Source organism: Thunnus albacares, chromosome 20 (assembly GCF_914725855.1).
Source record: "Thunnus albacares chromosome 20, fThuAlb1.1, whole genome shotgun sequence".
Classification (NCBI taxonomy): domain Eukaryota; kingdom Metazoa; phylum Chordata; class Actinopteri; order Scombriformes; family Scombridae; genus Thunnus; species Thunnus albacares.
Window position 1 is genome coordinate 6973978 of NC_058125.1, and position 26157 is coordinate 7000134.

General features: G+C 39.1%; 1 long non-coding RNA gene across 2 annotated transcripts in view; it reads left to right on the forward strand.

Moving 5' to 3' along the window:
- The first annotated feature begins 12878 nt into the window (after positions 1-12878).
- Positions 12879-26157, forward strand: part of LOC122971621 — a 123843-nt gene continuing 110564 nt past the window's right edge. For both annotated transcript variants that reach the window (XR_006399533.1, XR_006399532.1), the window contains exons 1-3: positions 12879-13379; positions 13510-13589; positions 13699-13808. This is a non-coding gene — a long non-coding RNA (uncharacterized LOC122971621). The remainder of the gene's footprint in view (positions 13380-13509; positions 13590-13698; positions 13809-26157) is intronic.

Consider the following 26157-nt stretch of genomic DNA (forward strand, 5'->3'; position numbering starts at 1 on the left):
ATCAATTGAATGGACATTGATAATGACTTATCTCCTTAAATATGCAGTTTGGTGTAGCTATGTAACAATTTTACCTTCACTTGGTCTAAATTTGTGAGGTATAATTGAACTGCTTACCCACTTTCACTCTTACACATTCATCTCTCAATAAGCAGCCCACCCTACTAGCTGCCTGTGTCGTTTGCTTCCAACATCAGCCCGGGTTATTTTTAGCTCCGTCCGGGGGGAGAGGGAATGACACAATCCCTTATAGATGGGTGGATGAGAAGAAGAGGAGGAGTAGGAGGAGGAGGAAGAGGAGAATGCGTGGGCGCATTCAAGATGGGTGCTCATTTGAATATTCATAGAAACATCTGTGTTCACAAAGGTGCTGAGCACGGATGCCCGGTGAAAATCAATAGAGGCCTCCGCTGCTGAGAGTTTTGAATGATAGGCTTGACTAGTAAATGGAGCATACTAATGAGAAGTTATGTAGGACATGCTGATGCGATGAAATAATGAAAATAAAAGCAAGAGATGATTTGTTTCTTCTTGAGTGTCAAGAGAGAGAAAATGTTATGTGTAAGTACCAAACTGTCATATCGGAGTTTCTCAGTTTTATGGCTGTATAGCAATCTCATTCTCTGTAACACAAATTTATATTATTGCTTATTATAAACATTTGCCTGCAATATATTGCTTATGCTAAAAGTCAGCTCAGTAGCTGCCGCAGGATCTTCAATAGTCCTGGGGCATCTTTGGATGCAGTGGCTCTGAGCAGTTAATTCACAACTGATCTTCTCATTACTGATACATCTGATAGATTTTCAAGAATATCAGCTTGTTTAGTAATTTAGTATTTGGAAGTTATTCCAGAGAAGAGTATCAGCCAGTAAACCAGATCTGTTGAATCAAATTTCTGTCAAACGTTTCACAAATCCAGTGAATTATCTCAACATCTACTAAATTGATGGATTGGCACCATTTAGTACAAACATTAATATCACCCAGACGATGCATCCTAATGACTGATGGTCATTAATGACTTGGCGCCACTATGGGGTTGACATTTGTGGCTTTGACTGAAATGTCTTAACTATAGATGGATCGCCATGCAACTGGGTGCATTCATTCATGCCTTCATTATGATGAATTGTAATAACTTGATCCTTTAACTTTTTATCTAGTGCCATCATCATGTCAAAATTTTAATGTCCAATACTCCACTAACACACTTTTGCGAATATGAAAACTAAGATTGTGACCATGGTGAACAAACCTGTCTAACATCAGCACATTAACATTGTCAAAGTGAGCATGTAAGCATTTTGGTGTTGCAACACTGTGCCTAATTACAGCCTCACAGACCTGCTCGCATGATGACTCTCAGTCTTGGTATTAACATTATATGCCTTTACCAAGGTTAGGATTGCCTACTAATTAAATTAGCTCAGACTTGCATCAGTTTAAAGCTACTCACAGAACTTGAATCATCTTGTATAATATAAATTCTAATGGTGTTGTCTTAATGTATTTTTCAAGAATTACAATTTAACTTAAAAAGAATGCCAGTTAGAGCAATTTTGGACAATTCTGGCTGTAGCCACAATGCATTTCAAATGCCATATAGGCAATGAGATTACAGGAATGACAGAAGCCACTGCATTTAATGTTTTACTGAAAACAGAAGTTCAAATGGGTCAGTCTGAGGGATATTTAAATGGTATTTCTACCATGTGTGAACTGATTGACAACTTGTTTTTTTCATCATTTAGTTTATACAAAATGTAAACCATGCATAACGAATCATTCAAAGGTGTGTAATATTGTCACTTCTGATTTTAGGTACACGCTGCTGGTCTGCATTATAAAACTACAAATTCCCTTTAGCTTATCATCAACGTATTTGTGTACTAGCTAACATAATGTATGGCAGAAGTCAGCGGTCGTGCTGTGTTTGAAGATGATGGCAACAGCTGTATAGTGCCTGTAATGTGTACTACAGAATGAGTGAAAAGGTCAGTGAGAAGGAAATGGTGGTTGTTTCACTCTGAACTGCTGCTAAGCACTCTCCAAACACTCCATGTGACTGACTTCACTAATGACATTAAATGGTATTTTAGCAACACTTTCCCCGCAGGGTGAAAAGAAATAAAATCCATACAGCTTGTTTCCAAAATCGACTTTTGCATTTAATTCAGTGCTTCAGCAGCTACAGAAAACAACAGAAATGTACAATATTACAGACATTTAAGAGAAAGAAAAATAAAATTTCTTGATAAATATATTTGGTAATTCTGGTGCGTATACTAAAGGAGCTGTATCAAAGTGGGATTTCAGGTACTTTCATGCATATCATAACACTGACACAGACCAACTTGACTGAAATAGACTAAAACATCTCTGCTTCTCTCGGGCTACTCTGTTACTGGCACCAGTAGGCCTGCACAGCTTACATTAACTGCACCTTACAGAGAAATATTGATGTTGCAAGTGAAAGGCACTCATAGAAAAGCTGGGCCATGCCAATAAACTGAAAGCAGATTGACCACAACCACTTAAGCAACTGAATAGTTTCATTCCAAAACTACGGATATATATCAAGTTTGGCTAAAAAAATACAATCTGAAATTTACTTGTCAATGTTAAAAAACACAATATGTTTCTGTCCTTAAAAATAACTATAATTATAATGTATAATTTATATAATAATTATATCATATATTATATAACATATATATAATTAACCCATAATGTGCTTCACTTCAATGGAAATTTTCACTTTGACTCTGTTGGTTTCTTCAAATGGCAGATGTCTCACTTTGGAATGAAACAATTACAATATACACTCAAAGCAACACACCAGAGAGCTGTTAAAACATTAATAAAAACACATACTGCACTGTATGTCTAAATATGCTCTGTCTAGTCAAAATAAAAGATAGATAAATAGTCTTTACAGTCTGTACAAGGATGTTCATAAGACACTCACTGTTGGAGGTACATTCAGAAATGTGGCTACACTCTTAGTTAGACACAGTATCTATTATGATATGTCATTTTCGAAGAATACTCAGTATTTCAGAACAAATGTGTGTGCACACAAATGAAGACATCAATACTGTGAGGGATTAGCCTGGAACATCTTGGGTTTTTTTGAGCAAATCCTGAAAGCACCCCATGAAACAGGATAATCGACATAGAGGAAGGAGCGTGGGGAACCAAGGTAAATAGATTAAATTTAGTTTGGTGTGCTCACAAACACACACACACACACACACTTCTACAGCAGCTGCTCCACATAATAACTGCAGTTCCAACTCCATGCAAAAAAAATTGGACCACATGTGATTCCCAACATTTTATCAAAGAAATAGTCATCAAATACAAGAAACATTGCTACAGCTGACAAGAAGCTGCTGGGTCTTCCTCAAAATCACATCATCTGCTGCTAAAGATCATACACAATTATAGCTATTGTGGTTAATTTACTGCTACACTTTGGCTCCACAATTAAGACAGACTTTCCTCACATTTTAAGGTCTTGCGATTTACAATGAACTGCCTGATAGCTAATTGGTTAACTTTTGAGTAATCTGGTTCAAGTGTATGAGGTTCAAGAAAGGACAATATCTAGGACAAAATGCACTAAGACAGGCTTTCCCAAAAGCTACCACTTAATGTTTTAAATCTAACCTGATCCATGAGGAATGACATTTTAAACCTGATTAAGCCTGTGACCAGGGAGTAGATAATATCCATTTCTCACATCCTGTCAAATATATAAACAATAGTGTGAATCCTTCCTTGGAGAGCGGAAGAATGGCAGGTACAAAGAAGGGAAGAATCTATTTCCCCTCTTTACTCACTCCTAAATGTCCACAGATGTCGCCTGTTTGGTTCAGCAGGAGGCGAGGATCAGAGGAATAGCTACGCAAGGACCAGGCTTTAATGCGCTTTATCTTTGTTGGTCTGTGTTCACTGAGGCATGTCTTTTATGGGATTCAGTTGTCATACGATGCACAAGTCGTCTCTGACGAGTCGGTCCAAGAGTGTTGGGAGGGAAAGCAATTACATCTGCGGGGACTGAAAACGCAGCCCATTACCTCCAAACCTTAATACTTCACGGAATGGTGATTTCAATTGATCCAGCACAGCAGGATTGTGGTTATCCACCACAAAGCCTGAGGCAGGAAAGAAAAGTATTGACCTTTGTGATAACACAAAACTGGAGCGCAGGGAGAAACATGGAGGAACACAAAAGAGAGACTGCATGTGTGTGGAATTCTTCACCCTGGGAAAAATTTAGTTGAGCATGCTAGCTGTTTATGGGTGATTTTGCCTGATTATCTGTTTCATTTTTGTACACAAACCCTCACTGCTGCTTGGTACTTTTGCCTAATAAGCAGCCACACTGGAGCAGCCGGGGACTAACTGGCATACATGCAAAAAGATACCTTAACCGTGGTTTTATAGGCAGGGAAAGCAATCTTTCTTCTTACTTCTACAAGCCAAGCCAGGTTTTACACCAGCAAACTTATGGCCATGACCTTCTTTAACATCACATTTCCTTTGGTAGGAAACACTACAGGAATACCCTTCTTAACACGCTTAAACTAGCATGTGCAAAAGTCTGACCGGTTCTTTAAGAATACTGATCTGCTTTGCTGAATGTCACTTATGACATATGCTACTCCAGATGTTGCTAACATAGATAACACTTCCTGTCCCACATCTCTTTAGGGAGACTTTGCTCTGTCAAGCTGCAAGAGAAAGATCAGGAGGTGTCAAATACCTATTCCTGAGGTGCCGTATCTCTAATACATTTCCCTGACACAATGAGGCCAATCTTGGAGCAATATGATCTATAATGTGCTCTGGGGTTGGCGCCCCACTGGATCTCCAGGTAAATCCATGATTGGATAGAAGAGGAGAGGAGAGGGGGAGTTTTTAGTGTGACACATACTTTACCCTGTTTATCTGCTCGGGATTGTAATGACGCCTATACTAGACTGGCATTTTTAAATACATATCTGTTCTCCTGTTTGTCTCAGTCAACACTGCCACAAATACTATTCAAAACTTTTACCCACTCCATCACACTGTCCTAGTGAGAGGAAAAGCATTGTTCTCTGTCTGGACTAACAGGGATCTTACTGTAAGTCCACCTTCCATCACAAAGTGCCCTGATCGGTGGTGAAGAATCCACCTTCCTTCTTTTTCCTCTTCCTCAGTCTGTGAGCCCTCCAGCAAAGGGCAGCCACGAGCAGCATCACCACACCAACACAGAGCAGTGCCACTGACACCACTTTGGTCTGGAGCAGCGTGTTAAAGGTGAACGACACCCCCGTGCCCGCCATCCCGATAACTAGCGATATCACCCCGAAAGGGAACACGCAGCGGTACCAGGACTTCTCCGTGCCGCCTGTAGCCTGGGCCAGCCGCTCCAACGTGGGGAGAGACTCTGGAGGTTTGGCTGGGTCTCTTCCAAGGCTTCCTTCTCCTCCTCCTCCTGAGCCATTCAAACCTTGGTTCTGGTTCTCAGAGTCCTGGGGTAAGGTGTTGGCCTCGCTGCTGTTGCCGCAGTCCAGGTCCGGGTGAAGGACCGGGGCAGGGGGCTGGCGGCCTGAGGAGCAGCCCATCTCTGAGCTGCTGTCCTTGGGTAACGATGCAAGAAAGGCTGGTCGTTGGCAGTGGCGGCGGTCCTCTCAGCGTGCGTCCGATGATTGCTACTGGTGCTTATTACGCTACACAGGGTTTCTCTAAAGCTGCTTCTAGAGCTGTCAAAGCCTTTGAGATTGCTGCTGTTGTTGCTCCCAATACTTGCCAGCATGTGCCTGCAGTTGGAGAGACGGAGAGAGAAGAGCTGAAAATAGAGAGGAGATGGGAAGAGAAACAGGGCAAGAGAAGGGCAAGAAAAAAAAACAGCAAGTGGGGAAACATCTGAGCTGGGCTTTAGATTGTAACATTCAAACAAAGAGAAAAGGACACACAAAAAAAAATCAGTTTCATTTTTAGCCTCACACACACAGAGCAGCTGCAAATAGTATCCACTCACCTTGTATTTCCAGTGTCCATCAATGGGTGAATGCTTCCAGTGCAGCCTCGTCTCCTGAGCTGCTCACGGCAGCAGCAGCAGCAGTGTGTGTTGTGATGCCGATATCCATAGACTATATAATCATAGAGGGGAGGAGGAGGGGCCTAAGGGAGGTGGTAGACAGTTTGCAAGGATATGATTGGCTCCCCCAGCAGAGTGATTTCAGTGAGGAGGGATGGGGCTGAGGTTAACTGTTCAGCGGTCTCATTCAGAGATATTAATTCATTATTTAGTGTGACAGGGAATTTGAGATGCCCGTAAGGTAGTGCCTTGTTCATAGTCTGCTGTAGGCTGAAGCAGACTATGCAGAACCAAAATACTGCAGTGGTTGATCCAGCAAAAGCAGAAAAGATGCAGTGTGACATTAATAGATGTGCAATATTAGGTTTTACTAATATCATTGCAGTTGTCTTCTGTCTCTATGTGGCAGTTTTTCTCAAAACATGCTATCAACATTGATTTGCTCTTGTCCTTGATGTGGGTGGACATGAATATAATATATCTGCATGTCTATGTCTTTCAATTTCCATTTCTCACAGTTGCTGTCAAGGACGTAACTTTGGTTTGAGAAAAAATTTGCATTTCTACATACATTTAGGGACTACGTTAATCAATACAAAATCCAGGAAATAATTAAGTTGGTCATCATGCTAAATAAGCAAAAGCTGTCTTACTTTCTGTATTGTTTAACCCATAACTTTACTGAACTTTACATGTTAAGTTATTTAATTATGTGTATATATATATATTGAAGAAGAAGAAGAAGAAGAAGAAGAAGAGTAGGACTGAAAGATCTATCATTATTGTGGCATTGTCAATAGATAATGTGTCATTTGCAACTTCAATCACAACAAGCATATACAAAATGTATCAAAGAATATGAAACTTTTTTTAGAAGTCACACACTGTCAATACTTGTATATAAGAGCACTGTCAATGAATGTGTTTTATGTAAGTGTAGTGTGTAGTTATCTTTATTGTTAGTGTTGGTTATACCTGAGATTAGACAGGCTTTGATTCTACCTTCTGACAGTGTTACTCAAAATACGTGCCTTTTGTAATCCTCTTTTTTATGAGCCTGACAACAGGTCTAGACAGAAAATATCTCCCAAAATCCCAAGCTAAATTATTGAATAGCCTTCTAATCAGCCAACTCACATTTCCTTTCTCTCTTTTCATACCCTCTCCAAAGAAAGACATTAAATGTAACTGCTGCTGTATGAGTTTCATTTTTATGAACTGCCACTCGCTTATTCAGTGAGCAAATTTTCAGGTGCACATGTGTGGAACACACACCAAAATATACTACAGAACCGCATAGGCAGGCTGTCCATGTAAGCTAATTGTCCGTGGCAATTTTTTGGAGTATATCAGGGCCTTACAATCAGCAGGTCAATTCACATTCTCAGCGAGAATCTGACAGCTGGCCAAACAGTAGCGTATGAAACATGATTTTTGCAGTTAAGAAAATAAATAAAAAGATTTTGAAAGTGGGGGGGGGGGGTACACAGACAGTCCCCTGTCCTGGTCCCCAGTGGAAATTACACCCGATGGTGCTGTCACATGGTGGTGATGAAATATCATTACTGTTAGGAGAAAATCTTGTGTCTCCAAAATGTCAGTGCAAAAACCAGGCTTGTCCCCAGCTTGACTATAACATTTTGAGCTTATTCAATTAAGTTCTTACTATGCTTCATCAGCCTGAGGGTTGACAGAATTTCCCAGCCCGTAGAGGAGCATATCATCTAATTAGTGAAGATACAAAAATCACTCAAACTGTTGCCAAGTTTTCACGTGGCAACAGCAATATGCAGTTCAGGATTTAAGTAAAACAACATCCACACCACATTAATTGGAAACAAGGCTCTCCCTGCTCTCTCTCTCTCCATTGTCCTTCATCATGTGTGTCATCGGTGTTCCCCTGCACAAAGGCATGACAGTTAGCCTTGTCACAGTCCTTGTCCTTGTCACACCCTCTCTCCATATATGTGCACATGTCGTTAATGCTCCTGTTTCTCCCCTCAGACAATGTCAGGGAGACACATGAGCCAACCGTACATCCTTGGGGACGGCTTTCATCACCGTTGTTACGGATGAACTGGTTTTCCTGTTAACTGTTTACCTTTGTAAACATTGGGGGTTTCACATGGCGACAGCAGGAATTCCAACCACGCAGAGGAAACAGCTGACCTCGTGAATGCCTTAATGATTATAATTCTATATTGCTCATTGCTTAATTTAGCTTATTGATGGTTTATGGAGTTTAGGGAAAGTGTGGGATCAGAAATATTCTTAACCATATTTTCTTGTATTTTCTTCAAAATAAAAACCCCCCACCCAGGGTTTGATACCAGGTGTAAGAAAGGAACTTCTGTGCATTGTGGTGCATTGTGCTAGACCACTGAGCTGTTGCAGCTTTCAGGATAACTCATACACCCAAACACATAGCCTGTGTCAAAGCAGAGACAACTGCATATTATCTCCCAGGTTTCAAACACTAAACGCTAGATTAACTTGTGACCACTGTTACTGCAATGATAGCAGCCACACAAGCCCAGTTAGTTGCACCTCTGAAGTTAAAGTTATAATGTGTGCTTCAGTTATTTGGGGGGGAAAATAAACTGTGGGATTTGATGACAACATAATAAAGTATTCACATCGCAATATGCATACCACTGTCACTGAAGTTTACATTACAGAGAGCATGCATTGGACTTAAACAGAGGCCAGATTGTTCGACAACACCTCCACATCATTGTGCATGTTAACTTCATTACTATTTAACATATTAACCAGATTAACAATGACCACACTACCACAGTTCAGCCCTTTTATGCGTGTTGGGTTTCTTTCATCCAGCTATCCAATTACCCATAACACCATGTAAGTAGAGAGATTGGAACCATGATTAAAGTAATAGAACTGAACAGCCGGCATGGAAGCTAACATCCGGAAAGTGGTAAGTGAACAAGTGAATTACCTTTATACCCCTAATATTCTCATGAACCAAATAAAACTCACTTGAAATTATTTCCATTTATTAAATTGATGAACAGCATCTATAATTCAGGCACAATATTGTAGCCATAAAGGGAAAACAACCACTATGATGTGAGGACATGTGGTATTCCGTTTCCAGATTCTAGTGATACTTGTGTAGATAGACTTGATTTATGATAGATATTTTGTGAACATTCATTTCAGATTGGTCAGTGCCCCGCATGCCAGTCAAGGCAGGCCAGCCTAAAGGAAAGAATACAATACAACCCAATAGAGGTGAGCTTATTTCTGTGACTAAGTATTCTAACAAAGTAGTAGTTAGACTAATAGTATACAGTGTTTCCCCTATAATAGTATAGGCCTGGGGGGCCGCCAGGCCAACGAGAACCCCCGCCAGGCCAAAAAATAATTTTTTAAATGTCAAAAATAACGAGAAATATCCATTCATTTGCAAATCAATAGCATTTGGGAGCTGCTGAGCAGCGCTGTCTCGAAACGTGAGTTAACGTCTGAGTCGTTGCCTGGGAAACTGCAGGTTGCGTAACTCCTTTTAAGGAATAGAGCAGAGTGTAAGCGAGTGAGTGGTTAAGCAAGAGAGCGAGCGGCAGAAAAATAACGGTGAATGCAGTGGAATAGAGGAGAAGGTTAGCAGTAAGTTGTCAGTCTGGCGGTAAATGTACAGTACAGACTACAGTGTGTCAGTTAATAAATGCTGCAGCTTGTCAAGACCATGAAAAGTCACGTCTGTTGTTTCCCCAACTGCTGGAAAAGTGAAGGGGTTAGCTCCAAAGTTAGCAACAATGGATTAGCCTAACCTGACGACAAAGACGATAAATAGAAAACAGAGAAATGTGTAGCTGCCTGCTAATTCAACACCACTAATAAGGACATACAGTGCATCATGGGTGTGTGGGTGTGTGCGTACGTGCATGAGCAGCGCCTGCACTGATCTATATTTTCCATGATTTTCTTCTTTCTTGAGGCAATGAAATTTTCTTATACGCAGGATCTGCTGTGTTTATCCCATATCCGATTTTGGCTGATATCTGGCAGGTACAGCTGCTCTGGAGGCAGCAGTAATCTGATTGGTTGAGTTAAACCTTAAACAGTGGGGCCACAGTTTTCTACTACTGAAGCCCAGTGAAAATGGCAAAGGGTAATAGAAGTTAATATTCAAACAGAAACCATGAATATTGTATCCAAGGCAGACGAGGTTTAATACACAGCTCTTCACTGTTATCCAGACTACTAACTGCTGGCTCAAAAACTCTTGATTAAGCAAAACACTAACTACTACACAAAAGGCTGTAATGATCATTCTTTGTTGATAGTGCACACTGGTATTGTTTGTATCTGGACATGATTTGATTTGCCAATTGTCCCAATTTAGACTGCAGCCCACAATTGCTCAATTGTTAGTGTCACCTAGACACCAAAATCCCGTTGATGACAACCACAAATTGCTGGGAAATACCGCACAATACACAATCTGTCGAATGGCAGCTCTTTATTTTCCCTGGCATTTACTGTCTGTGGCCTCAGTAAACAGGTTAAAATGAGATTTGTTTACTGGCCTTGAACAGGGGCTGTCTTTCCTCCAGTAAAAGTTCTAGAAATCTTTTCCTTGTTCTAAGTAGAAGGAGACTTTTCAACTTCACACCTGTTTTCATCAGTGCTGCTAACAGGCCCTTTTTTTACACAGCAGTCATTTTGACTTGTCATAGCAGGAAAAGCACAGGTGTAATTAATACCACTAATGATGGTAAAGTTCCATTAAAATGTCCCAGTAAGCCTTGTCAGTGAGCCAGCATGAACAACTCCATGGCTCTAAAACTGGAATGCCTAAATGAAATACAGACATTAATCATGTAAAAGTAATGACACCTGTGCTTTTCCTGCTTTGGCATATCAAATAGTTTGTTCTGAAATATGTCTATTAGAGCCAATCAAGCTTTAACTGCCTTGTGCAGCTAACAGTTTAATGCTATAAGAGGCAAAGAGAGTTTTACTAAGGTTGAAGTGTCCAGTCTTTTACACTATTGTGACTACATATAATGATGCTACTAGTTAAACAACATTTCTCTGTTGTGTTAGTAGCCACGTAGCATTTTCAAAATAATGTAGTTCACTTTTGTTTAAGTAGTGAGGTAGCCAGAACAAAATATGCATCTTTTCTTTTGAGAAAAAAAGGCTGAAATTATGCTCATGTCACTTGCATTCTGCAGTCTTTGTAATGATCCAGCAAATACATTACACAGTTTCACTTCATGTCTATTCATTTAGCATTCATATCCATGTGGGCTATGTGTCCAGCACACACACAAGCCTTGTATTTGATAAAAATGCTATCACTATATCACCAGACAGGACTTAAATTATGGGAGAACCAATGGGATTAAAATCACTGATCAGCACATTAAAAATCGACAGCTGCCATGGAACCTGTGCAATAATTTACCTACTACTGACACGAATTGGGTTCTGTGCCAGTAGTCCACAGGCTGTTGGTTTGGACTGGCTTTCCTCTTCTCAATTTTAACAGGAAGGGGACATTATTCGAGGGGGGAACAGACTTCAGCACAACACCAAGACATTTGCAAGACATTTTTTTTGTTTTAACCCAAGTCATGATCAAGTCTAACCATTTTAACTCAAATCATGGGAAGGATTGGCATATCACCTGCAAGCAAAAATGTTCATCCATTTTGAAACAATTTGAATGATCACGTGGTCTTGTGTAATCAATGCCAATGCACGCATATTAATTCTGTACCAACAACTAACAGACAATGGACACGGAGGAATCCGTACCAATAACCACGTCCTTAAAAATCACCTTTTTCTCCTACCAAAATAAATCTTGTCCAAATGATTGTTGAATGATTGAATTGTTCAATAACTATTGTTTCATTTTTGTAACAAATTACACCACAGATGTTTCTTGTAACACTTGATGTAAAATAGCTTCCAAGTTGTTCCAACAGTAGCTACTGACAGACATTTGATTTTAAAAACAATGTATACACCCAATTGTTGCAGTGTATTGTTAGCCTGATGTTATAGCAGTGAACTTCCTTTTCTGTCACCAAGGGCGTTAGTTACATCTGCTCAGTTTTCAAATTAGCTTTTGAAACTTCTCATTCTCACAGTGGCCATTGTGAGTGATAATGGCTCCATTTTGTTCAGGTGTGTTGGTTTCAGGGTCTTGGTATTGTGAATGCTGGATAACTGACACGGTGTACTGGCACACCTGGAGGTCAATGGAACCATCATGGCTGCTATTAGCTGCACCTGTGCTTTTCCTGCTATGCCAAATCAACATGTCCACTGTGAGACAGCTCTGTGCATAGTTGAAAGTATGAAAACATTATTTGACAGCCACAGTGTTCCTGTAGCCAATATCAAATGATGGCATGTGTCAGGTGTTGCCAGTAGTGGTTTGGATCAGTGTCTTAGTGTTAATTAGCAAAATACAGCTAGTGAAGTGAAAAACACACTGTCACTGAGTACCTAAATTAGTCCCTGTAGTGGTACCCAAGAACCACTGTGATAATGATAGATTAACTAGTCTCTCATATTAATGTGGAGCAGAGTTCTGCATGAGTCTGACCCGCCCCCACCTCGCACATATGGCCACTAGTTCTGCAACCTGACCATACCTGTTGACACAGGATCCACGGCCTGACTTGAAACAGCATATCCTATAATAACCATGTGCAGTACAAACATCTCGTAGTGATCACTTACAGTGATCAACCGCGTATTTGGCTCAAAAAGCATGGGATGGAATCATTTATCATATATCATCGCTGTTTAAAAAATTTGGTCAGTAGGGGTGAGCAAGTACACCATTATCTGTATGTTCAACCAGCTAAATTATTAATCTGTAAATAATTAATCTGTATTCGTATCCGTACTCGGAGTGGGCGAGGCTTAAACTGGAAGTGGGTGGGGCCTAACCAGAAGTGGAAATGGAAAGCCTGAAATGGATATGGGTTGAAACAGCGAAAGTTGAAAGCTGTTAACCCCTGTAGACAGAGTGGATATGACGATGGCAAGATAGTGTTCTGTAGCACAGAAGTAGTGAACTTTGTATAGGCTCTATGTAGGGGAGGAGCTCTGTGTGTGGCTGGACTACCACAGAATGATATGGACACAGGTTCCCAACGAGCATTTTCCTCTATTACGAATACGGATATTGACACATTTTACTTGGATGATACTCATGCTCGTAAAAAGTACATTAGCCTTACTGGATACTCGTTTCATCTAATTATTTGGTTCAACCCTATTGGGTTAGATGGTAGGTTTAAAGTGAATGTTTTGATCCATTTCACACATGTGAAATTAAGATAATATATTTTAAAACAAAGGTAATTCAGGAAATACCATTCAAATTAATATTTTTTGCTTATTCTCATAATATTGAGCAGCACACTGTTAGTAACGCAACTGATTGAAGTGGCTCTCATATTCCAGGTGGTGCAGAAGACAGAGCCGACACACAAAGCAGGTTAGAGGATTAAAAACTTACATTTAATTATTATTATTTAAGTTTTACTATAATATATTTATTATCCAACACCCACTTTTTGTGCTTCTTCAACTCATATCCTTTTCAGGCTTAAAATGCAGGACTCTGATGTAGAACCAACACATTGTCTGACATTTTTTGAGACCTTGCCAAGATCGCTTGTGGTTGGATTAAAAGCATCCAAGTTCATCTAAAAGGGTAAGGCACTATTTTTCCTGTTTTAGTTTTTTCTGCTCAGGGTTTGTTTGTGGCAGTTACGGCATTAGCTATCTCCAATGTTATTTTTGCAGTCTGGGTTTTTCATCTTTGATTCTCTTTTATTATTGTGTGTTTGAACCATTGTGGTATTATGTGAATCGATGAGGTAGCTTTTAAATATGTTCTTAATAAGTCTGGTTAAAGATGGTTATTAAAAGATTACACCATTGTTGCCGTTTGTACGTCAGCAATTCATTAGTTTTTTTCCCAAAGATGAAGAGCATGTTGATACTGTCTTTTCATTTTGATATCTCATTTGGGCTGAAGCTGAGGTAACGAGCCTCCATCTGTTCATTTTACCACTGGTTAAATGTTCCTAAATGCCCCAACACCCTTCTCCAGAGCATAACCAAAACATGTTTACATGCTTATGCAATTTGCTGTAGACTGAATGCCCTATGGTGCTGCTAAATGACATTTTTAGTGTCACAGCCACAGAAGAGCCTTTAAGTAGTAAAGCCAATGCTGAGATAACCTGATTCTGGGGACATAATCGTGTTTGAAAGCACTGGCAGTGAAGGTGATATTGTGCCTTGCTGTGGCATAAAGGATTATTTGCGTGGTTCAAGTTGTTGTGTGTCTTCATTTGTGTAAGAAGGTCACTCAAATATAAGATAGCAGCCCTCAATAATGGATAGTGTGAGTGTTTCAACACACACACGGTGGGAACAATCGTAGAGGGAGGGAGGGAGGGAGGTGGATGAGAGCTATAAAAGGATCTTACACGCAACTGTAATCGGTAACAATGAGACGCTTTGTGCAGAGAATAGGCATGCACAAAAAAACACACATTCAACCACCCACTGTACATATACACACACACATACAGGAGACACATAAATGCAAATTCCTTAGGGGTCAGCAGAGCTGGTGATTGTTTATCAGCAGGAAGTTGAAGCAGTTGTGGGGTGCATATGTTTCAGCTGGTGTAAAGTATGGATGACAGCAGAAATTGATATTATTTACACTGATTTGTAACATTTCTTGTGCATGTTTTACAGTTTTTTATTCAAATTATAAAAGAACAAAGAAAGCCCACACACCAGTGGTGATGCTGGGTGCCAGAAGCACCTCCTTGGAATGCATACACATTACCATAAACAAATCCCTGTAATGAGCTCCTCCAATTGTACAACACAATTGTCAAGATAACCTCATTAATTTTTCAACCTACAGATAAATCAAAGAATGCAGAATTTAAAAGTCAAAGTATGGAGCAAGTATATAAATATCACACAATAGAAAATATCAAGAACATTGCATTACTAAATCATTAGAAGTAGCAAATTAGGATAAGGTTATATAAACAGTTTCTTATTGTTATAGGTTAAAAAAAACAGTGAGGACAAGTCAATATTATCTAAAAAGTCATTCGTGGAAATCATCAAGTAATTCGTGGAAAGATAATCACCAATAATGACCAATTACAGAAATGTCAACGGATCAAAAATAACACATCTTATGCATAGGTCATAGAATAATATCAGACTGATAAGATCATCGCTTATTCATCTCATCTGAAACACAATATCATTACATCACACAGACAGAGACCTTTTGAATGCCTCCCGTCTCTTCATGAACTACTGTATATCTATTCGAATGATTTACGTGAGGCACAGTAACCCAAGATGACATGATCCCAAATGTGTTTCTGAAAGGATGTGAGGTCTACAGGTTAATAGGAAATAAAGGCTTGCTTTGACATTAGAGGTACTTTGCTTGTTTATGGTTTGAAATTAGGTGTATTAATTTTGCTTGTCATTAGCTTTGACATGAAAGCCATTAAGCCGTCACTACATGAACCAAATGTTATTTTTTCGCCTGTGACCTTTAGATATATGCACTGAATGAAACTGTAGCCTCTATGAGATGAGTAATGAGAAGGATGGATGAGTAGTGCTGTTAGTAAAATATTTTAATTATCGACCAAGGTTTTAGTGGGAATGGGATATTGTTGTCTGCTGCATCCCCATTAGGTTGACATTAATGTAACTTTGTTTAACAGTGTGTCTTTGTGATCTGCGGCTACGTTATGAACCGTCCAGACCTCTCAGGTCGTCTGGGACAGGTCTGCTTTCTGTCCCCAGAGTCAAAACTAAACATGGAGAAGCAGCATTCAGTTTTTATGCTCCACATATCTGGAGCAAACTTCCAGAAAACTGCAGGTCTGCTGCAGCTCTCAGTTCTTTTAAATCAAAGCTGAAGACTTTTATTAAATCAAATAATTATTAATTTCTCACATTGCGCTGTAACTTTTATTCTTGTATTTTATACCTGTCTTATTGTATTTGAGCTTGTTTTTGTTTCTACTCTCAGCTTTTTAATGACTGTTTTTAAATATATATTTCAATATATTTCATTGCGTGTTTCTTTTGCACTTTGTCTCAATGCTTTTAATGTTTCATGCAAAGCACCTTGAAGTGCCTTGTTGCTGAAATGTGCTACCTAAATAAACCTGCCTCAGATGAAAGAGTGTTAGAAGAAGATTAGGGGGTGAAGAAGACATTCAGTGTGGATGCAGATGTGTTATTGTATGTACACTGTGTGTATCCCCCACCATTATGTATACTTCTTTGAATAGTATACTTGTGTTAAACCTGAAGTGCGAAACTTTTACATATAAATGAATGTCCGTTACATTAAAGCCCTTGCCAAACGAGTTCACACAATGCTGATTAAGCATACCACCACTAGATAAATCTCTCTGTATTTCACAGTATACAGAGTGTTTAAATCTCATGTCTGGCGCAACATTCCTGTGTTGGCTATTAATCATAGACTTTCCAAAAGTTATGACTGAATGGATCAAACTCTGATAGTGAAATGAGTCATTTTGTGCGGGTTTTGTAATGCTCAAAACAATGTATCCACCATTTTACAGCTGCAACAGCAGGTTACAGCCAGTATTTACTGGCCAAAATATATCTTACCGTCTTATATATCTTATTGTTTAGATTCTTATCCATAATACAGTACCATCAGGGAGTCTTCTGATTGGTCCCAAATTTATTCTGCAGCATGACAATGACCCCAAACAAACAGCTAGTCATAAAGAACTATCTCCATCTTCAACAAGAAGAACAAGGAGTCCTGCAACAGATGGTTTGGCCCCCACAGAGCCCTGATCTCAATATCATGGAGTCAGTCTGGGATTACATGAAGAGACAGAAGTAACTGAGACGCCTAAATCCACAGAAGAACTGTGGCAACTTCTCCAAGATGCAGGAACAACCAACTTGCCAAATACTTTGAAAAACTGTTTTCAAGTCTACCATGGAGAACTGGTATTGTTTTAAAGGAAATGTGTGGTCACACCAAATATTGATTTCATTTAGGTTTCTTCAGTTTACTGAACTTTGTGAAGGTAAATGATAAATAAAAACAATGCATAGCTATATTTTTGTAAGCATCTTCACTTTACTTTTAGTAACAAGTACGGATGGATTTGAGAAGTTGACATTAGGTGCAAACGAAGAGAAAAAGAAGTGAAATCCTGCTACTATAGTTGGTTTACATAGCCTCTGGCCGTGACACAGCTTTCAGAAGCTAACCAATCAGAACAGAGTAGGCTCACCAGGAGGGGGACAGGAGGCTAGAGCTGCCTGTTTCAGAGGCTGAACTGAAGAGCTGCATAACGGAGCAGTATAAGATAAATTTTTTTGAACTGTGAAACTACTCTAGTGGAGTCCCAGAATAAAAATATAGAGCTGGAAATGAGTATAATAGGTCCCCTTTAAGGAATGAGCATTCAAAGAAGATACAGGGGTGATGGAGACATTAAGTATGGATTCATATATGTTAAAGTGTGTACACTCTGTGTATGTGCGCATTCATGTGCGTCCAGGGGGTGGTTTATTTGGTCATGTCCAGATCAGCAGCTTTCTCTCGTTTGTCCCTCTGCTCTCTTGTGAATGAGCCAGCATACAAACTGTTCAAAAAACCAAATCGGCCATCATGACGTAAGAAAAAAAATTGTACCTGTGGCGATGCTTCTGTGTGGTTCAGAGCCATCCAGAAGGATGCCTGTTGGTAGGACAGGAAATTGGTGGAGTGGCAGTGCCACTAAGATGGTCCTTGGCAGGTTGGCTATTGCCTTGAGGTTCATGCTGTCAAGCCCATCTGGCATCAACCGGTGCCAAATCATGCCCTGTCAGCCTCGCCTATGCTGCCACCCACCCACATCCTCATGAACACTTTCAGGATGTAACCTTTACACTTTTATCTTCTTGTCCCTCTTAGTTCATGTACTCAGAGTCAATGTTTAGGAAGGTTATTTGTTTAAAAGTAGCTAGTTTCTTAATATTGTCTTTTATAGTAACTAGAGTACTTTGACTATTGTTTATTTGTAACTACATGTAATGAGATTACAGTTAAAGTCACTAAATGTTAAAGGGTTGGTCCACCCAATTTACAAAACGACATATATTCTGTAGTGCTATCTAGCCATACATATATTTCATTTTTTAAATTTTTTTTTTTTATTTTTGGTGTTGAGAAGTGCAGCATCAGCCAAAATTTTGGACATACCTTCCCACTTAAATGAAAAAGTGTGTTCAAATTTGAGATTGGTACTGTAAATCTCTCTCTGAGGTTTCTGCCTCCAACACTATGGAGGTTTTTCGAATTTTATTTGTGATGCTCACAGCATTAAAAAATGAATTTGAAAATTCTCTCTCCAGTCCTAGTTACTTACAAAAATCCTCAGAACTCTGAACGTTTTATTGGAACTACTTACTATTGCAAAAATAATCCCTGTAAATACCTTGAAGAAAAAAAACTAAAACCTGAGAAAATAAAACCAAAACTATTTGTACAGTTTGATACCACTAGATGTTAAAGCACATGTTAAAGCATGTTAAAGCAGCTCTTTAGCTCACTTAAATGTTCTACCAGCTAATAAACTTGTTAACTTCCTGCTCTCCCTGAAAACAAGGCAGATCTGTAGAGGTAGAACAATTAAGACTTGACCAAAACAAAAACAATGAGCTGAGAGACGCTAAAACACTCTTTAGAGCTGAGGAGAACTACAGAGTTGAGTGATAATTCTCTGTTTTTATCACAGTACAAGTGAGCTCTTTCACATAAGTATTTGGTCCTTTGTTAATATAAAAATATCGATTAGTGCAGCTCTAAGTAAAAAGATATGTTTTGTAATTTGGTGAACTGACTCTTTAAGCTGCTAACCACAAAATGCATATGGATATTTTAGACTAATAATCCATATTTACATATAACACAATGATACAAAATGTTCTGTAATATAGTGAGCGCCACGAACAACAACTCACTTTAAACAGCAAATCAAAAGAAAAGAGCATCACAGTGCAGCCCACACAGTTTAACAAGCGTAAAGTGCTGCAGCGCAATGGCACTAAAAACAAAGACAACATAAATTCTTGTGGATTACCTCTTTAAACTTTGTCTGAACCCACCTCCACATGTTGCCCACCCGCGCACACAGGGGAACAATGCTTCTCTCAAGTTACCGCCCTTCCATTTGTAAGGGTGAGATTCCCTCCATCTCTGCAATCTACATCAATAACTAATAATGCTTTAACTTTGATAAGAAATTTAAGCTGTAACGGGGAGGCAAAGAAACTCTACGATTCTTATAAAAAGACTCTTCACAATAACAAATAATTAGAATTGAAGTGCACAGAGAGAAAACCTCAGAGAAGACTGTAACACCAAAAAAGAAAGAAAATGAAGAGGTGAATAGATTAAAATAGACTTGACATTAAACAACCCTGATGCAGAGAACATGAATGCCAGGAGAGAAAGAGATAATAATGACAACCGACTGTGGGTGTTTGTGGGTATCATGTTACTAAATTAGTTTAACTCAACTTTAATGTAATGCTATATGCGAAGCTGTTGAAACCTGCAATTTCATCAGCACTGTCGGTGGAACGTGTTTCTTCAGAATCAGGTGGTCAAGTCAATCATCATATCTAGAGCTGATGCATGTACGTAACACCTACACGTGTCATCTGTGAAAAACAAGAAGGCACTGGAGGCTACTTGAAAGTCACATTTACCAGACTAGAAGAAAAGTTTTACTTATAATTGTTATAATTGTATTGAAAAATGAAAGGCTGACATATGTAGTTTTTAGCAAATGAATATTTTTAGGTCTATTTTCAGCTGCAGATTTCAAAGACCAGTGTATAAACATAATTGAGGGTAGCAACATGGAAAGACTGGTGATTAAAGTCTACATCTTTATCACAGCCCCGTAAAGACAGGAGATATGACAGGATCCCCCAGAGTCTTAATGCTTGTGGTGGTGGAGTAGAGTCAGCAGGTGGTTGATGGAAGCCCTCAGTTGGATCTAGCTGAACAGTCTGGAGGTCATGGTGATGATGGGGAGGTCACGATAATGGGTCTGAAGGACAGAATTGCTGAAGAGCAGCATCAAAGGAGTGATTGCCTCAAGGAACGCGGGCAGAAAGGTCATTGGTCAAGTACTGTATGGTGATGTCAGATTTGTGAGTGACTGACAGTATGGGGAAAAACTGAAGCGACAGAACAGTAGGAAATAGCAGAAATTCAATCATAGAGGAATAAAGGCTGAGCTGAAAAAAAAAACCCTTCCCATACAGCTTCATTTGGAATACTAGTAAATATTTAAAGATCCCTTCCAGGCATGTTTTAAGATATGTAAAAATACTCTGATTGGACTAATTTGTGTCTGACATGGGTTTTACACAAAGAATTTCAGATAACTAGTGAAAATTTGACACTTTCTTCCTCATTAAAAAAATCCTAAATTCATGAATATGTAAATATTTTTCATTTCAAAAGTTGTCTCCTACTTCACTGTAAAGTCTATTGTGTAAGTTGCATATTGGACCATAATTGGCTTCCAAACTAGTTGTGATGTCACAAATCCTGCTCATGGGTACATGTCTAACCTCAGATTTTTTTGTGAGCACAGAGAAACTTTTTTCCTTCAGCAGATTAATTTGAAAACAGCCTTCTAGTGTCAAACTCTGCACGTACATCATTCTGCACAGTGAAGCTCAAACGTCACAGTCAGGAAACAATATGAAGAACACATTTTTGAGTTTAGGGGGACTTCAAGGCAGCAGGAAGGTATACTTTATGTGGGATTGACTCAAAATAAAATACAGTTCCCATGTTCATGTTAATGAACATACTTAATACTTTATTAATTATGTTGTTAATAGGATCAATTGTTCTTGGTGTTGTTTTTTTCATTGGATTTGTTGACAGTAAGAAAAAAATAGAATATCACCAGCCTTATCTTTTATAGGGATACACTAACGTGCAAATTTTAGTCTTAATTATAAGTAAATGGTTAATTATTATAACTGAAATGGTACCAATGCATGATGAAAAGTTTAGGTTTGACAACCTTGCAACAGAGAGTAAGGCCACATTCAGGCCGAGCACAATCTTGGTAGATTACTTGTTGTCTCATAGTATTATAAACCATGGTGCCATGTTTTGGTGTCTGAGATCTGTTACTCAAACTGGACCTCTTGGATTGTATTTCATGTCTCACCAGTACCTGAAGCATCATACTCCCACTAATGCAGCCCCATTATTTTAACGCAGGGCTAATTTCAGTCTAAACTGAAGAGATCATACAGTATGCATCTACAAACATCTTTGTGGCCTGTTTGTTTTGGGGTATTGGTGCTACCACACCAACATGCTGGCATACCAGTGTGTTGAGTAATGGCTGGTAACCTTAACTGAGAGAATATATGGGCCTCCATGTCGTAAGGTCAAAGGCTGGATTAGGCTTGAAACTAGTAACATCTGAAGGTAAAAGTCTTTGTAGCTGTTCTCAACGGCCACACTCAAAGGCTACACGAAAAGCCTGCTGTCACACTTTAGAACAGTCTCTCTTTGAAGGCATTCATGGTGTCTCACTCAGTTGTTGAAAAAAGAGTATGCAAGGTCTTGTTGGACTGTCTGCTTTGGACAGTCACAAAAATTGTTTGACACGGCACTCCTGTATTCTGATGTCAGAAAGGGTGAGCAGGGTTTCAGATACTGTTTGACGATCTGGCAATCGTTTGAAGTATACCAACCCCTTAAATAGAAAGAAATCTAGATGTATGAAACGGGAGAAGTAGGATACGGAATGACATTTAGCTGAATGACATCTTTCCTTGTTTCCACAGGATGAGGAAGGAATATGGGCCACACTGGGTTACAGTACTGACATTTTTAAATGTATGAATCTACAGACCCGACAGAGACCTCTAGTTAGTGTCACATCTGTCTTTGTCTAAAAGGTCAGTCCTCTTTGGACAGTGCTATTCCCAGAGCCAACTAAAAAAATTCTACATCCTTACCATCAGCATGTGGTGTCAGACCCACAAAGCAATTATGGATAGGTTCAGCTGCCTTCGTTTGATTACAGGCTTGGTTATTGTTTTATTACGCATTATCTCATGGACTTGGAAATGAGGAATAAGAGGCTCTAGCAAAGTAAACAAAGCACACATGATACATACACTCACAAAGGCAATCATGATATTGGTTTCTCTTTCGTCACTAACACACACACACACACACACACACACACTCATGACTCATGCAATACTCTATATTTTAAACAGACAAATGGTCACGACTTAGATAAGGAGAAAGTGTGGGTGTCTAAGAGCAGTCTGCTGCAGGCACGCACGCATTCACAAAGATGCAGTACGCCCCTTCACCACACACACACACACACACCTTGATCACACAGACGATCTGTCAGCCTGTGAGTAAGTGATACCGAGGCCATCGTCGCCTGGATGCCGCTGCTGGTGAATGCTCTGAGCTAATTGGCTGGGTTTTCTTTGGCTAAATTGGCTGTCTATTTTTTTTTTTCTATTTTAGGCTCTCAGCTGACACTTTCAGACAGAAAGATTCATTTATTCATATAAACATCACAGGCAGACCATACTACTAAGTGTCCAAGTCACCAATGAGCACCTTGATGTAATGCAGGTTATCCACTTCATTACACCTCCTGATTTGATATACAGTAACTGCAGTGACTTTTCTCTTTGAAAAAACAAAAAGCTAAGCTACCAAGGACTGAGACTGAGCTCATTCTTTGAACATGGCAATTTTTTTTTTTTTTCATGAATCATTCCTTCACAAAAAAGCCAGTGCTACATCAGTTCACTTGTGCTTAAGAACACCCCTTAGGTTTATTAGACTCAATTAAACTCAACAACATATCTTAAAACTCTACACTGTGCAAAAGAAGAATTACACAACATGCATATCAAAGTCAACCTTCATTTTACTGATTGATATTTTTTAGAGCTGATATGGCCAAAGTGTTAGCAAACAGTGGCTTATTTACTCATTTGGCAGATTCGGTTCAACATTAACATTCATTTAGAGTTACAGGTATCAGATGAATGTAAGTTCAATATTTTCTACACTTTCAGCTCTTGGTTTACAGCAGCTCCTGAGGGAAATATATGGCTTGTGCTTAAATCTCCACTGTGTTCACCAGCTCGTTGCTAATTTATCTGTCTGCTGTTTGGTGCTGAGCAGGTGGGTTTGTCTTTATTTATTTATTTATTTATTGCTGAAAGTAAAGTAACAGTAAAGTTACTGGCAACATAACCAAAACAACAAGCTGAAAGACACTAAAACACAACCAATGACAGCTTTGACATTACACATAGAACTTCAACCTTCTGTTAATATAAAATATCACTAGAGCATCAATTTTATTTTTATTAACCAATGTTACAAATTTGTCTCACAGGGTTTTAAAATCTGGCACTCAGGCACTTGCTGTCCTTCTGTAAGACTCTCAAATTATATAAGGGGAAAAAAAGTAATAGAAATCGTTGGTGGCAAAATAAAGGGAGAAACTTCAGCAAGAATGACAGACAAGGAGATCCAAGGTCTTCCACTTTGTATAACTTTTTAATTGCAACAATGCAAAACTAAGAAAGAAACACAAGGACTGAGAACACTTGTTTCCAACATGGTCCCAAGGTGATAAAACACATTTCATGAAAGTGAACAACAGAAATGAAACAATAAAACAAAAATACATTAGCCACATCAACACACTTAAATACAACAAAACATTCATAGCTCAACTAAAATGTTTATTAAAAATCTGTAGCCTTACTCTATAAATAATCTCTCTGAAAATCCCTCTTATTTTTGTCAACTTCATTTCTAATAACAGGCTGTTCCACAGTACAGCGCCAGTATAAAAAAAGAGCTTTTGGCTACATTACACTACACATGAACACACACTGGCACGCACATCGAACAAATATTCAGCAGCATCCCCGCTAATGATACTTTGCATCATCTGCAAAGGTCTGCATTACATTGTATGGCACAAAGCCATCTGATGTAATGAGTTCAACAGTGCAGGAGGGGAATATACAGTATATTCCTAGATATAATATAAAACATTCACGTAAAGCATGTTGACAGGAGAAATAGACAGAATAACACCACCCCCTGGTGACTGAAGGACAAAAGTCTTAATGTGGGATCTTATAAGGGTGCAATATGTGGGTGAGTGTGGGTGTGTGTGGGCAATGCAGATACATTTGGTGGGTGTATGTCAAAAGGTCTTAAACTTGACTACACAGACCAGCTGAGAAAAATGTGGATGAGCAAAGTCTCTCAACCTTCAACATCTACTGCTGAAGTGCCCTCAAGCAACAAAACTGCAAACCTGCTGGACAAAAGCCAGCAGACTGTGGCTACATAGAGCAGCTCCCGGTGAACTGTGTGGATGTGATGCATCCAAAAGGGGATCTGAAATATTCAGAAATATTCTCCTGCGAATCTGAATGTTAAATTAAAAAGAAAAAAAAAAAACAATCTTTCAGATCAGAGAGAAGAAATTAATAAAAAAGAATCTGGTGAACTCAAACAGAAAACTATAATCTCTTCTTCAGACTTGAACTTGGAAAGTCTACACTCTGGTTATATTAGTACATGTTGGTGAGGCAAATATCAGAGTTGTATGAGTAAAGGAGTGAAAAAGTGAAGCTGTTTTTTCATGTCATATTCAATGGTCTTCTATAATGCATATCTTAGCAGTCAGAAGGACAGAAGATCAAGAACATCTTGCTGGCCAAGGATGCATTTGTTTTCAAAGAGGAGAATGATTAAGGAGTCTCACAATACTCCATATCCAATAACTGCTCTGGTCTCTCACACAGGAATGAACAGCTCTGCAGCTCAGCTGACTTTTACAACATTTTATGTGGGTTTTTCCCTTTAACAAACTACTTCTATCTGAATATGCACATGTACGCCCAAGCAAGCAATTTATTCCACCCCAGCCACTAGAAGGTGAGCCGACAGCTCCATTAGAACAAATTAAACCCCCTCAAAACACTGCAGCTTAAACAGAGCAATAGCAGGTTATCATTACTGACAATAATCTGATGAAGCAAGAGAGAGCGAGAGGCTGCAGGTCGGAGGATGAGTCACACTGGTTGAGAGCAGTCTATTGCAGACGGAGTGAATGGCTCTATTTGTATCTAGCTTGCTGCGCTATTACTAAAATATACGTCTTAAAAAAAGAAAATCATAATACAGTGCAGATAGCAGCAGATTTCAAACAAGTAGCCTGTTCAGAAGAATGGCGTGGCAAAATGTAAGACTCATTGTGGAATGAAAAGAGATTAAAAAAACGCACTTGCACATCAGCACATTAGATGGGCGTTTCTGTCATTAGGTGAAAATGGCTGTTTGTGAAATCCAATTTGGAGATAGCACTGTACAAACAGCAGGATGACTCTGGAACATTTATTTTACATTTACTTAAGTGGTACTAAATCTAATTAGGTGTCGCTGTGGGTGCCTGAGGGGCTCTGATGCATAATTAAAGCCATAACTATTATCTTGGATAGAAGTACAGTAGTTGAAAAATAATGTCACGTCTTCCATTAAAGGATCGTGTGTTACTGTGGTTTGAACTCTATAAATTTTCTGCAACCTCAGCCTCACCTGGCTCGCTGCTAATTTACTTCTGGGAATAGGAAAGGACTAAAATATCCTTCCATCCATTTACCTGCTTACTTTTTAAAATTTAGGATCACTTGAGGCTGCAGCTTATCCCAGTATGAAGTGAGTGAAAGCCACAGAGCCCAAAATATACAGTAAATGTATTCTAAAAAAAAAAAAAAAAGTCCAGTTTGAAAACAGCTTTTAAAAGTTTACTTTCCTTTAAATATCGAAACAAAATATGATTAAGAATGCTATCCTGGTCGCTGGAACTTTCCTAGAATTTAAGTTTATACACTACTGATGTTTTGCC